The 13,544-nt window shown below is 40.9% G+C and overlaps 1 protein-coding gene and 1 pseudogene across 3 annotated transcripts in view; both read right to left on the bottom strand.

The window, feature by feature from the left end:
- BIRC6 (baculoviral IAP repeat containing 6) overlaps window positions 1-13,544 on the bottom strand; it is a 190,948-nt gene that overhangs the window by 153,306 nt on the left and 24,098 nt on the right. The gene's annotated exons all lie outside the window — the stretch shown is intronic.
- Window positions 13,116-13,215, bottom strand: LOC132537890 (U6 spliceosomal RNA; annotated as a pseudogene).

Genomic DNA, 13,544 nt, shown 5'->3' with positions numbered 1-13,544 from the left:
GGAATACTCTCATAGTTAAAAGTATTCATAACAATTTTTTAAATATTCAGTGTTTACTGAGTGCAAAATTTAGGAAGCTACAATCAGCACAAATAATTTCTAGGTGATTAAGTCAAAGGTGTGAGGGTATTTATATGTGATGATTATGGGAAAATCTATAATCTAAATAGAGAGAAGTATTCAGAAATAAGGTCTCTAGTTCAAATACTACTGAGAAAAAACAAATTATCACTGAAGATCAATGTTCATGGAAGCTTCTCTTTCTTCTTTCCTTCCTTCCTTTCTTGTTAAACAGAGCAACTGGGGGGTGGGGACAGAGAGACACCTATGGCCCTGCTTCGCCACTCATGAAGCTTTCCCCCAACAGGTGGGGCTGAAGCCTGGGTCCTTGCCCACAGTGATGCCTGATCCCCTGACGCTTTCTGTTTTTTTTTTTTATATAAATTTTTGTAAAGCTTTTATTTATTTATTAATGAGAAAGATAGGAGGAGAGAGAAAGAACCAGACATCACTCTGGCACATGTGCTGCCGGGGACTGAACTCAGGACCTTATGCTTGAGAGTCCAAAACCTTATTACTGTGCCACCTCCCGAACCATGCCCCTGAAGGCTTCTAGTCAAAATCCAAAGATTATTTTGGGTCAGCAAGACAGCTCACCAGGGAAGAGACCTAACTTGCCATGCATTAGACCCAGGTTCAAGCCCAGTCCCCAGAGCACTGGAGGAAGCTGTGGATATATTGTCTTACCCTCTATCCCTCTATTTCTCTCTTTACATTTGGAAAACCTGACCAGGTATATACCTGACTTAACACCAAATAATAATAGTAAAAATAATGAATATTTTAATGGAAAATGAAATGAATACTTGAGCCAAATTTTTCTCAAACTAAGTTAAAATAATAGAGGTTTTGGTTTCTTTGGGGGGGTTGTTGTTTTGTTTTTTAAGGTTTACTGATTAACATGAAAGAGAAAGAACCAACCAGATGTGAGCGCATGAAATGCCAACTACTGAACACAGGACCCCACATCTTTTTGAGTCCAGTACTTTATCCATTGTGTCACCCCATGGGCTGCTAGAGAGTAGAATTTTAAGAACTCTTATAAAAAAATACTAACGGGGGCTGAGAAGACAGGATAATGGTGATACAAAAGAACTTCAACCCTGAGGTCACAGGTGTGATCCCCAGTACCACCATAAGCCAGAGTCGAGCTGTGCTCTTGACGCTTTCTCTATATCTCTCTCGATAAATAATGATCTTTTTAAAAAAAAAGAAGATAGCTAGCAGGCAGATTTAAGTATAATAACAAAAAAATAGTAAAAGATCAGTTTCTACATTTAAATTTACAAGAAGATTAATGTTGTTATTCTGCAACACTGTCTCTCTAATAAGACTTGAAAGTATGAGCTATCATGAAATTCTGCCGCCTTAGAGAAGGCGCTCTGGGAGCAGCCCTGCATGCCAGTCGGTACACCTTACCCCATATCTCCCAACATGGCTACAGTTCGTCTGTTACTATTAGTGCTCCTATTTACAATGATAGAAAAACAGAAAAATAGAAATAAATCTGAATCCTACTCTTCAATCTATAGCTAGGAAATGATCTCTTGAGTTCTAATAGATTGACTGTGACCATAGCTAAATAACTGACTAGGAATTAACTTATCTACATAAAAATTTCATGAAGCTCCTGAGGGGGCGGGGGAGGTCTATGGCAGGTAGTGTGTCCGACTGCAAGCATGAAGTCCCAGGTCCAAAATCCCCCAACCAATTGCTTTCTTTTTCTTTGATAGAGGCAGGCAGGCAGGCACGCACGCGCAAACACACACACACAGACACACACACACACACACACATGCACACATGCCACTGAAGCTTCCTTCACTGTAGTGGAGACCAGGCTCAAACATGGGAAGCAGCACACTATTCAGTTTTCAACAGCCCAATTGCATGTCACAATAATGCTGTGGTTTTCTCTCATTCTTCCTTGTCCCTCCTTTCTTCCCACCCCCCCTTCCTCCCTTCTCTCTTGTAAAAAAAGTTCATGGAATTTCTGCTTCCAGATCTGCAAATTTGAAATATACATTTGCATTTAAGAAAAGTCTCAATAAAAAGGAATATTTACTTAGCACTTCCAATCTCTAGGTAAAACCATAAGCAAAAATAAAAAACTGAGTGATTCAGAGCAAAACTATGTATAAACCTATACAGCTTCAAAATTCAATTAAATATGGACTGAAGAAATAGGTCATCAGGTGGAGAGAGCACGGTAGGAGCCAAGGCAGAATATGGGAGACATGGGCAGCACTCTGGACAGTGCCCTGCAGGGTGCTGAGGGCAGGCCCCCTTGCTTCTCTCTTATCATGTCTCTCAAAAAATAAAAAGAATAAAATCTGCCGGGGTATTGCTAAGCAATGGTACTATGCGTGTGTGAGGTATGGGGATCATCCCCAGGGTCATAAAAAGTAAAAATATACTATCAAATCTGCTAAATGAACTAGCCTTATACACACAGTAAACTGAGGGAGGAAAAACAGAAATGTCTCACAGAAGACTACAAAATCTTTCAAAACAAACTACGAATTTTGTTTTATTATTTTAGAAATGTGCTTGATTAACTAACAAACTAGGGATTCCATTTATAGAATGACTATCACTAGAAACTGACAAATTGGGAATAATAAAAAATTCAACACTGTTTCCCTTTTTTAATGAACTTTTCTTAAAGATTTTTTTTTTTATTTTTTTCCCTCTTTGGGGGAAATTAATGGTTTATAGTCAACAGTAAAATGCAGTAGTTTGTACATGTGTAAGATTTCTCAGCTTTTCACATAAAAATCAACTCCCACTAGGTCCTCCTGTGCCATCGTGTTCCTGAACATTCCCCACCCCCACCCCCAAGCCCAGAGTCCTTTATTTTGGTGCAATACACCAAACCCAGTCCAAGTTCTGCTTTGTGTTTTCCCTTCTGTTCTTATTTTTCAACTTCTATGAGTGAGATCATCCCATATTCATCCTTCTCCTTCTGGCTTATCTCACTTCACATGATTCCTTCAAGCTCCATCCAAGATGAGGTAAAGGTGAATTCACTATTTTTAACAACTGAATAATATTCCATCATGTATATATTCCATAACTTACTAGGTCACTCATCTGTTGTTGGACACTTGGATTGCTTCCAGGTTTTGGCTGTTACAAATAGTGCTGCTATGAACATAGGTATACACACATCTTTGTGGATGGGTGGGTTTGGTCCCTTAGGATACACCCCCATGAGACGAATTGTAGGCTCATAGGATAGGTCCACTTCTAGCCTTCTGAGAGTTCTCCAGACTGCTCTCCACGGGGGGTTGGACCCATTGACATTCCCACCAGCAGTGCGGGAGGGTTCCTGTGTCCCCACAACCTCTCCAGCATTTGTTGTTGCTACCTTTTCTGATGTATGACATTCTCACAGGAGTGAGGAGACATCTCATTATTGTCTTTATTTGCATTTCCCTGACAATTAATGACTTGGAGCATTATTTTATTTGATAGAACAGAAACTGAAAGGGAGGGGAGAGAGTGATTGACAGAGAGATAAATGCACTCCTGCTTCATGTGAAACATTCCCCCTGCAGGTAGGGACCAAAGGCTTGAACCTTGCTCCTTAACCAGGTACGCCACCCCCAGTCCCTTTCTCTTTCCCTACCTTTTCATTTGTTGTGACAGAAACAGAGAACACTGAGAGTGAGTGAAAGAGAACAGCACCAAAGTGTCTTTCAATGAGGTGGAGGCTAGGCTCAAAACGAGGTCTTCATCACAGCAGAGCAGTGTACTATCCACGTGAGCTATTGGACTGTCAGAAGTCATGATGCATTTCTGCATAAAAATTGTAGGAAAAGGGGCCAGGTGGTGGCGCACCTGGTTGAGAGCACGTTACAGTGCGCAGGAACCCAAGTTCGAGCACCAGGTCCCCACCTGCAGAGGGAAAGCTCTGTGAGTGATGAAGCAGGGCTACAAATGTCTCTCTCCCTTCCTATCACCCCCTCCCCTCTCAATTTCTAGTTGTCTCTAACCAATAAATAAGGATTTAAAAAAAAAAAAGGAAATGTAGGGAAAAAATCGGTTATGCCGTTTCTGACCGCCTCGTACACTTCATCAGTCCTCACACCGCTTGTTTGCTTTTTTCTTTCTTTTTTTTTGCCTCCAGGGTTATTGCTAGTGACTGCACCACAATTCCACTGCTCCCAAAGGGTATTTTTTTTTCTCCTTTTGTTGCCCTTTTTTTTTTTTAACATTGTTGTGGTTATTATTATTCTTGTCATTGATGTCTTTGTTGTTGGATAGGACAGACAGAAATTGAGAGAGGAGGGAAGACAGGCAGGGGAGAGAAAGATAAACACCTGCAGACCTGCTTCAACGCTTGTGGGGTGACCCCCCTGCAAGAGGGGAGCCGGGAGCTTGAACAGGGATCCTTACGCCGGTCCTTGCACTTTGCGCCATGTGCGCATAACCCGCTGCACTACTACCGCCCCCCCCCACACACACACACACACACACACTGCTTTCTGAACCTCTTAAGGCAAATCATGCGATACTAAAACTCAAGGTAACACATCTGAGCAAACAGTCTAGCCTTCTTCTTGTCTTCTTCAGAGACCTCCCAAGCACAAATACCAGCCTGCAGTAATATCATGGTCAAATATATGGAAACATCCATCCATTCATGGCTCTGACATGAGTTAGGCAAGTGACTACAATGATTTAGTTAACAAACAAAGTCACATTCTAAGTTTCCATGCAGAGACATTTAAATATTTATTTATAAAAGAGAAAGAAAAGCAGAGCACCATCACCAACATAAATTCTGAGAGCAAGACTATTTGACCCACAACACACTTTTCTTGGACCCTTTTACTCAGTCTGAGATCTTAATAATAAAAATGCTTGCTAATGTAGTTGGGCACCAAGCTCAAAGTGAGATTTCTGATCTGCCTCTAGACAAGGTCTATATCGCAGTGAAGAAAGAATAGCCAGCAGCTAAGAAGGGCTGTTTTGTGGAATATTTCACTTCTAACACATTTGGGGGAGAAAAAAAAACTCTTCTTATGTAATAAGCAATAAGGGCAAAGACAGAACACTCTAATTTCAGTTCTATCTGACTAAAAAGTGAATCTCTGCATAGCAAAAATGAAAGAATGGATTCCTTCATTCATTCATTCATGAAGATGGAGGAAGAGGAAGGGGGGAGGAAGAGGGAAAACTGCACAGGTTTCACAATGAAAAACAAATGCTAACATTTTTTTTTTAGTATAGATGGCACCGTAGTGATACCAGAGAACAGGCAGAGCACTGCTGGACTTGTATGCATGAGGTTCTCAATTCAGTTCATCCCCAGCACCACAGGCACCCAGGAGAGAGAAGCTCTTCGATGTGGCAGGTTCTCTCATATACAATAAAGAAACTAACTTTATAAATGACATTTTTAAAAAAAAGATGGAGCCTACTATTGAATATGTCTCTCACTAAAAAAAAAAAAAAAAAAAAAACAAGTTTCTGAAATCTGTATAGTGATGCATTTGGAACTACAGTTATTATTTCTATTACATTAATTGTAGCTTTCACAAAGATACTATTCAAAACTGTCATTACTAAGTTGCAAATAACATTAATAGCACACAAGCTATATTTAAATTAAATTAAATCTCTCAAGTCTACCTTTAAAAAGAAATCCAGGGGGGCTGGCGGTAGCGTGGCGAGTTAAGCACACACGGTGCAAAGCACAAGCATCAGCATTAAGGATCCCAATTCAAGCCCCCGGTTCCCTACCTGCGGGGGGGGGGGGGGGGGGGGGGGGCGCCGGAGGCGATGGCTTCACGGGTGATGCAGGTCTGCAGGTGACTATCTTTCTCTCCCCCTCTCTCAATTCCTCTCTTTCCTATCCAACAAAGACAGCAACAATAATAACAATGATGACGATAAACAAGGGCAACAGAGGGGGAAAAGAGTCCCCAGGAACAATGGATTCATAGTGTAGGCACTGAGCCTTAGCGATAACCCAGGAGGGGAAATTTAATTAATTAACTAATTAATTAGTTAATTAAAATAGCGTTTTAGCATAAACTATTTAGCATCAACTTTTTTTTTTTGCTTTACAAATTTATAAAGTGAAATTTATTTAAAACAACTTCTCGGGAGTCGGGCGGTAGCGTAGCGGGTTAAGCCCACGAAGTGCAAGGGCCGGCTTAAGGATTCGGGTTCGAGCCCCCAGCTCCCCACCTGCAGGGGCGTCGCTTCACAGGCGGTGAAGCAGGTCTGCGGGTGTCTGTCCTTCTCTCCCCCTCTGTCTTCCCCTCCTCTCTCCATTTCTCTCTGTCCTATCCAACAACAACAGCAATAGCAACAATAATAACTACAACAAAAAACAAGGGCAACAAAAAAAAGGGGGGAAAATTAATTAATTAAAAAAAAAACTTCTCAAGAAAAAGACTGAAAATAAAGGGAAATTATAATTTTATGAAAATTAAATAATGCTAATATTAAGTCGTATGCAAAGTACATCCATGTACTTTGACTTAATACTGTACAATATAAACTTAATGAATAAAGTACAAAATTAGGGGGCAGGTGGTGGCACACATTACCATGCACAAAGCTGAGCCCCAGCTCCTCACCAGCATGGAGGAAGCTTCAGCAATGGTAAAACAAGTCTGCAGATGTATTTCTCTCTCCCTCTCTTATCTCCTCTCAATTTCTCTCTATTCTGTCAAATAAAGTAGAAAGGGGGGGGGACGCATAGAGTGGTAGATTCATAGTGTTGGAATTGAGCCCCAGCAATAACCCTGATGGCAAAATACACATACATATATACACACACACACACACACACACACATATTCAAGCAGAGAATAGAGGAAAAACTTTAAGGCTTCAAGGATATCTAGTGCCTCTTTCATAATTTTTTTAAATATTTACTTCCTTTTGTTGCCCTTGTTGTTTTATTGTTGTAGTGACTGTTGTTGTTGTTATTGATGTCATTGTTGTTGGATAGGACAGAGAGAAATGGAGAGGGGGGGGAGACAGAAAGGGGGGGAAAGATAGACATCTACAGGCCTGCTTCACCGCTTGTGAAGCGACTCCCTAGCAGGTGGGGAGCTGGGGGCTCGAACCAGGATCCTTGTACCGGTCCTTGCACTTTGTACTTAACCTGCTGTACTACCACCCGACTCCCATGCCTCTCTCATAATTATCCACATACCTCTGCCAGTCCAGCACAAAAGCAGCCAAAGTAAAAAAAAGGTGTGGCTGTGCACAGTGACTTTACTTAGGAAATCAGAAGACGGAGGGAACAGAGGAGGCAGGTGCAGTACAGCCTCCGACTAGCACTAATGACTTGCATTAGATACACTTTTTAGGTAGCAGAAACTTGACAAAAACAACAGGTTATAAATTCACAGCAGACACAATATGCTCCAGAACACTACCAAAATAAAGCATCTCAAAAACAAACCCAGGAGGAAATAACAAGCTATCACAGGCAAGTATGAAGTCTACTAAAATCACATATATCGTTAAAACACTGGGATTTCAGTAGAAAAAATGTTTTTCTATTTTAAAGATTTTTTTTATTCATTCATGAGAGAGAGAGAGAACCAGACATCACTCTGGCACATGTGCTGCCGGGGCTTGAACCCAGGAACTCATGCTTGAGAGTCCATGGCTTTATTATCCACTGTGCCACCTCCTGGACCACGAAAATATATTTCTTTACTAAAGGGGAAAAACCTATATATTGCCGGGCTGAGCTTCGAGACAGACGACCAGGGACTCATGGTTGAGCTGTACGCAGTATCTCTTTATTCATGCAGGACGCAGCGCAATCTATACCAACCTAGACTAAACTAACAACTAACTAAAACGAACAATGTTGTCTTTATATATACTTCCCAAGTAGGGTGTGAACAGGATGTGACGCAGAGAGGGTGGAGAGAAAAGTGACTGGTGAAAATCAGGGTACGACAAGGAGAGGATCAGGGTGTGACAAGAAGAGGGGGTGGAGCAGGAGAGAATTCTACCACTAAACCACCAATGCCCTGGAGGGAAGGTGGTGCTTTATGTAAATATAAAAGTGATTTATGTAAATAGACGGCAGTGGTTATGTAAATATAGTGGTTATGTAAATAGAACGCAGTGTTAAGCAGGGGAGATTTAAACCAAATGAAACAGAAGGGGTTTTTAAAAGCAGAATTAGAAGATACCAACAATATATAACAAAGATATACTCAGTAGTGAAGAATAAAGAATTTGGGGGGGGGGGCTGGGAAGATGGTTTAGTGACAGAGCACTGGACTGGCAAGTGTCCAGTCCCCCTCCCCTCCCCCCCCTTCCAGCCAGGCCTCACACAACATAGGCCAGAACGATGATCTGGTTCATGTTCATTCTCTCCCCCATCCCCTTTGCAAATAAATAAACTTTTTTTTAAAAAAAAAAAAAGAATGGTCAGGGGGTACCTCACCCAATAGAATACACACTTTACCATGTATAAGGACCCAGATTCAAGACCCTGGCACTGGTGTCACTACTGTCTACCTTTAAATTTAAAAAGAAACAAGAGTTCACCAGAAGGGGCAGAATCATGCAGGTGCAAAGGCCTCACACTCCAAAAAATAGAAGGTGCCAATGAAGTGGCACAGTGGATAAGGCACTCGACTGTCAAGGTATGAGGTGCTGAGCTTGAAACCCAGTGTCACGTAATCCATAGTGATGCTCACTCATACTTTCTCAGTCTCTCCCCAGACCCTCACACTCTATCATGAATTAACAAATAAAAATAAAAAATAAGTCTTAAAAACAGAAAATGGAGGTTAAAAAAAAATAGACCTTCTCAGATGAAAAAAATATTAGGGAAAACTTTTGTCAGCAATTCTGCTCCATAAACTGCAAAAGGAAGTTTATGAAACAGATGGTAAATTATTTCAATACTGTAAGGAATGAGTAAAAGCCACATAAATAGGTGGGTAAACAAACAAAAAAAATCATCATTTCAGTTCTTAAGAACACTGGACACTGTCTAGCAGGGTTTTCAATGTGTGTATTGTCACAAACAGAAAAATACGTCATGCCTTGCAACAATCCCACGGATGTATTAAGTAATTCAGATACAGTTTAAAAGAGGAGGGTTAGAGTTATGGCAGAAAGCTCGTGAAATTTCAAGGTGGCCAAATGTTGATTTTCATTAGACTGTGTACTGTAATCACTCCCTGCCAACTACAAGAAACAAAAATAGTCAAAAACAGCAGACAAATCAAAGCAAAATAACAACACAAATCAAATAACCTACCAGGAAAAATGGAAACAAAAACTAAAACAATCTAATGTTTAGACTCACCATAAAATTGAAAAAGCACAGAAATAACCCATAAATCAAAATACCAGTAACTGTAATAAATTCAAATGGTCTACATATCCTAATGAAAATAGATTACAACAAATTTTAAAAGTGCTTTTTAAAATATTTTATTTATTTACCTTTCTTGGCTAGAGAGAAAAACTGAAAGAGAAGGAGAGGGAGAGGGCAACACTGATTTATTGCCCACGAAGTCTCCCCCCTGCAGGTGGAGTAAGAAAGCTTGAACCTGAGTCCTTACCCTTAGCGAGTCCACCTCCCAGCCCCTAAAACACAGCGTTTTAAACACACTCAAGGAGGCAGGCAATCATGCAGCTGACTGAATGTACACAGCACAATGAGCAAGGACCCTGGTTCAAGTCCCCGGCCCCTCCTGCAAGGGGGGGTGGGGAGCGCGACAGCTACATGAGTGCTGAAGCAGTGCTGCAGGGTTTCTCTTCCTGTCTCCCTTTGCCCTCGTTGTTGGATAGGACAGAGAGAAGTGGAGAGAGGAGGGGAAGACAGAGAGCAAGGACCCTTCTTCTTCTTCTAGCGTTTGCCCTTCTTCCGTAGCCAGTCAACAGGTCAAGTTGAAAGCTGTCAGGAGCTGCTTGTTGCTGGCTTTGAAAGTGACTGGGATCCATGTGGATTCAGTCGGCTAGGAAGGATCGTCAGTTTCCCCAATGAATGGGTCCTCACGGGATGCACCACGAGAAGGTCGATCCAATGCAAGGACCCTTATGCCGGTTAAATAATAAACAAACAAACACATATTTGACCAGTGTAAGGATCCCTGCTCCAGCCCCCGGCTCCCCATCTGCAGCAGAGTCAGTCAAAGGCGATGAAGCAGGTCTGCAGGTGTCTATCTTTCTCTCCCCCTCTCTGTCTTCCCCTCCTCTCTCCATTTCTCTCTGTCCTATCCAACAACAACAACTTCATCAACAACAATAACTACAACAACAATGGAAACAACAAGGGCAACAAAAAGGAAATAAATAAATAAGTCTTAAAAAAAAGAAGGAATAAATAAATAATTTCAAAAAACAAGAGCAACAAAAGGAAATAAAATTTTAAAAATAATAAAGTTTTAAATCCACCTGCAGGGGGAAAGCTTCACAAGTGGTGAAGCAGTGCTGCAAGTGTCTTTCTGTCTGTCTCTCACCTTCTCTATTCCTCCCTTCCCTCTCGATTTCTGACTGTCTCTATCCAATCAATGAATAAAGATAATTAAAAAATTTTTTTTAAGTTTTAAAAGTCTAGAAAAAAAGTAAAAATCAAACTCAAAGGAGAACTAGGAATTTTTCAATATAATTACAACTAAAGGTTTCATTCCTCTCAGTAATTGACAGAATAAGTGGACACAACGCAGGCTCAGCTCTAAGAGACTGAGCAGCACCATCAACCAATGTCACCCATAAACTACCCTATCTATCAAGAGTAGAACATATTCCTAGCAAGTGCACACAGCACATTCATTAAAGACAAATTGGCGGAGAGGGGTGGCACACCTCGTTGAGTGCACATGTCACCATGTGACATCATCAGTAACAATAATAATAACTACAACAATAACAAAAACAACAAGGGCAACAAAAGGGAAAATAAATAAATAAGAAAACTAGAGCCAGGAAAATAGCATAATGGTCAAACAAAAGACTCCCAGGCCCCAGGTTCAATCCCTGGCACCCCATAAACTAGAGCTGAGCAGTGTTCTGGTTATAAAAAATAATGCAGCAGGGAGTCGGGCTGTAGCGCAGCGGGTTAAGCGCAGGTGGCGCAAAGCACAAGGACCGGCATAAGGATCCCGATTCGAACCCCGGCTCCCCACCTGCAGGGGAGTCGCTTCACAGGCGGTGAAGCAGGTCTGCAGGTGTCTATCTTTCTCTCCTCCTCTCTGTCTTCCCCTCCTCTCTCCATTTCTCTGTCCTATCCAACAACGACAACAACAATAATAACTACAACAATAAAACAACAAGGGCAACAAAAGGGAATAAATAAATAAAATAAAATAAATAAATAATGCAGCAGCCCAAGAGTTGATGCAGTATATAGTGCTGGACTCTCGATCATGAGGTCCCAATGTCAAAGCCCAATATCAAATACTTTGTCTCTGTCTCTCTTTCCCTCTCTCTGTCACCAGTTATTACTAGGGCTCATTGCCTACATAAACTCACTGCTCCCAGTAGCCTGTTTCTACTAAAAAAAAAAAAAAAAAGCAAAGAAAAATTTGGAGGGAGAAATACCTGTGTGGGTGGAGGCTAGATAGCATAATGGTTATGCAGAGACTCTCATGCCTGAGGCATGCCTACCAGGTTCAAACACAAAGACACACACAACACACACACCACAAGGCAGAGCTGAGCAGTACTCTAGGTGTGTGTGTGTGTGTGTGTGTGTGTGTGTGTGTGTGTGTGAGAGAGAGAGAGAGAGAGAGAGAGAGAGAGAGAGAGAGAGAGAGATATGACTGATCCGGGAGGTGGTGCAGTGGATAAGACATTGTATTCTCAAGCATGAGGTCCCGAGTTCAATCACCAGCATCACATGTACCAGCAGAGTGATGTCTGGTTCTTTCTCTCCTATCACTTCTCATGAACAAATAAAATCTTTTGAGAGCGCACAATTTGCAGCATTGGACCTTAGCTTGTGAAGCTCCCCCACCTGCCTGCAGGTCCTCACACACAGTGGCACATGTGCCATACGGGATGTGCCACCCAGCAAACAGATCTTTTTTTTTTTTTAATTTACTTATTCCCTTTTGTTGCCCTTGTTGTTTCATTGTTGTAGTTATTATTGTTGTCGTTGTTGGATACAAACAGATCTTTTTAAGAATCATTGAAAATATACTGTAATCTGTAGGAATGTAGTGCAACAGACAAGCATAGAGTTAGTGCTATGGGAGAGAACAGAATCCAGAGATCAGTCTCCAGAAAGGTGACCATTTGTGGTTATTTTAAAACTGTAGTAAAATATGCATAAACAGAATACACACACAGAGAGAGAGAATATAGCCACTCTGAAGCGCACAATTCAGTGGCATTATGCACATCACACTGTTCAGCAAACATCAACTTTTTCACCAACCAACAAACAACACTTTTCACTTTGCAAGGCTCAACCTATGACAAGAAACTAACTCCCTCTTCCCAAATCTATCCCTCTAGAACCTGCGAACTACCCTTCTACTGAATTTTCTATGGAGACACTGACTCTTAAGTCCCTCATGTGAGTGGAGTCACACATTGGTTCTCTGCATCTAGCACATTTATACTGAGTGTGCCGTCAAGGTTCATAGGTACTGTAACAGGACCCAGAATTTTCCTCCCTTTTTAAAACTAACATTCCATTGAATTACATACCACATTTTACTCATTTATCTGTAAATTAACATTAGGTGGCATCTACCTTTCTACTACTGGAAATAATGCTCTGAACACAATGCACCACATTCCTACAGATTGTGTATTTCTTCAAGACCCTGCTATTAATCCTTTTGATAAAGACCGAGATGTGAGATTTTATTTAACTGTTTAAGGAACTGACACAGAAAATGGACCGTTTAACACACCCCCCACCTACAATGTAAAACCGTTCTAATTTCCCATATTCCCATGAGTATGCATGACTTTAATACATAACAGCCATCATATGGTTGTGGGGTGGCATCCCACTGTGGTTTCAATTTGTATTTCCAAATAATTGGCAATGTTGAGCACTTATTTAGATGCTTGCTAGCCATTTGTATGCTTTTTAAAAAATGGAGGACTTCACCAATGTGAGTTACCCTTGTACAGGAGCCATGCTAATCTCTGTGCTGTTCCACTTTTAGTGTATGTGCTGCTGAAGAGAGCGTTGGCCTTTTATATAAATTACTTTACTACTCAAATTAACTATTCAAATTAACTACTCAAATTCCCCCTGCCCATCCTTTAATCTGGTTGGTATTATTGAATTGTAAAATATCTTTGGATATTAATTCTCTCTACATATATCTCAATGTGTGATCTTGCTAATACCCTATTTGGTGGTTTGCCTTTTAGTCTGTTAAAAATGCCCTTTAATCCACATAAGCTTTCATTTTAATAAGATAAATTGACTGTCTTTGCTGTGTAGCTAAAAAAGCACTGCCAAATCCAATGTCATGAAGTTTTTCCCTTTATTTTCATTTTTATCATTATTT

Source organism: Erinaceus europaeus, chromosome 3, assembly GCF_950295315.1.
Source record: "Erinaceus europaeus chromosome 3, mEriEur2.1, whole genome shotgun sequence".
Classification (NCBI taxonomy): domain Eukaryota; kingdom Metazoa; phylum Chordata; class Mammalia; order Eulipotyphla; family Erinaceidae; genus Erinaceus; species Erinaceus europaeus.
The sequence above is the reverse complement of the archived record's forward strand: the minus strand, read 5'-3'. Positions and strand labels throughout refer to the sequence as shown.